Below are 1,985 nucleotides of genomic sequence, written 5' to 3'. Positions count from 1 at the left end.
GTCCCTTTTATTATCCGGTTATTTATGGCCCACTTGCCAGACCAAATTGTAAGCCCAAATTAATTGTGCTTTTATTTGTATCCAGCTCTCCTTTCACAGCCAGGACTACAGCTGGTATTTCAGCCTATTGGGCCTACTTCTTATCATTTTCCATGAGGATTTTACCATCTGCTGGACACAAGGCAGCCACTTTTGATTCTGAGCCATGAGCCTTAGTTCTGACTAGTGTCAGCATAGACTTTATCTATGCTTTTACTCTTTATCTAATTATGTCTTTATATTTCAAACATTTTTCCCTAGGCAACATATAGTTGGGCCTAATTTTTCTATCCAATCTGACACTCTGACTTTTAAATGTGGTATTTAGATCATTTTTACACATAATATGACTATAAAATGGTTAGATTTAAATCTACTTGCTGCTTATTTTCTATTGTTCCAGGTGTTCTTTGTTTTATTTCTAGCTTTTTCTGCCACCCTATTTTTAAAACCTCTTGAATAGTTATTAATTCTATCCACCTCCACTTATGGCTTATTGGTTACAAAAACGTTGTTATTTTGATGATTACTTTAAGGTTTATCCTTTTTTCTTTTAGTGCAATATACCTCCAAGTTATATTATACATTTTCATACGTAGTATAAAACCACATGACAATATAATTCTTTTTCTTCTCTTCTAGCTTATTTTCCTCTTGTCATACATTTTTAATTCCATATATGCTTAAATCCCACAATACGTTAGCATTATTTTGCTAAGTAAATTTAGTACTTTCAAAAAATCTTTTAAAACTTTTTAAATAATAAGAAAAACTTATATAATTATCAATATAGTTACATTTTGAATGCTCCCTTGTGTAATGTTTCTTTTTAAGTACTTTATTTAATACGTCTTGTAGTGCTAGCCTGCTAGTGATTAACTTCTTTCAGCATGTACATGCCAGAAGAAGCCTTTATTTTACCTTGGATTTCAAAAAATATTTTCTCCATATTTAGAATTCCAAGTTTATAGGGATTTTTGTTTGTTTGTTTGTTTCAGTACTTTAAAAATGCTGCTTTACTGTCATCTCACTTACATTGCTTCCAACAAGGAAATCTGTTGTCAATTTATTTTTGTTTTTCTATAAAAAACATATCTTTTTTTCTCTTGCTGCTAAAATAAGATTTTCACAAAGTTATTAGTTTTGATATTATGTGACTTGGTATGGTTTCTTTTAAATTGCTTGTGCCTGGGATTTGTTGGTGGTTTTGATTTCTGGATTTACAATTTTCATCAAAATAGGAAAATTTTACTTATTTTCTGCTCCCTCTATAACTTCTCTTTTATGGACTCCAATTATACAAATGTTAGGCCACTTAAATTTGTCCCACAGTCCACTGATGTTCATTTTCTTCCAGTCTTTTTTCTCTGTGTCTAACTCAGATTTGTATAATTTCTATTACCAAAAGAGTTAACTAGTTTTTTTTCTTCTGCAATATCTAATCTACTGTTAATCCCATCCAGAATTTTTTGATACCAGACATTGTAATTATCATCTTTGTGGGCTTCTTTTTAAAATATCTTTCATGTTTTCACTAAACTTCTGAACACATGGAATACAGTTTTTATACCTATTTTAGTATCCTTTTCTGCTAATTTTAACATCTCTATCAAGTCTGGGTGAGTTTCAATAAATTGATTTTTCAATGGTGTAGTGATGTCTGAATTTAAGTATAGAACATATACAACGATGAAATAACTTTAATATACAAAAAGACTTGTCATATCATCACAGGTTGAAGAGAAACCAGAGTGACCTTGGTTAATTTCAGCAGATAGACAGTCAGGGAGGGGATTTCTTTTATCACAATACTTAGCAATCTATATTAAATCCATTTATATGCAATCTTCCTCCCTCTCTATATTCTTAACTTCCTATACAGTGATCTGTGTGTGCAGATGTGTGTACATGCATATTTATATCCCAGCACCTGGCATAGAGTCTAG

The sequence above is a fragment of the Dasypus novemcinctus genome, chromosome 3 (genome assembly GCF_030445035.2).
Source record: "Dasypus novemcinctus isolate mDasNov1 chromosome 3, mDasNov1.1.hap2, whole genome shotgun sequence".
In the NCBI taxonomy this organism is placed as follows: domain Eukaryota; kingdom Metazoa; phylum Chordata; class Mammalia; order Cingulata; family Dasypodidae; genus Dasypus; species Dasypus novemcinctus.
The sequence above is the reverse complement of the archived record's forward strand: the minus strand, read 5'-3'. Positions refer to the sequence as shown.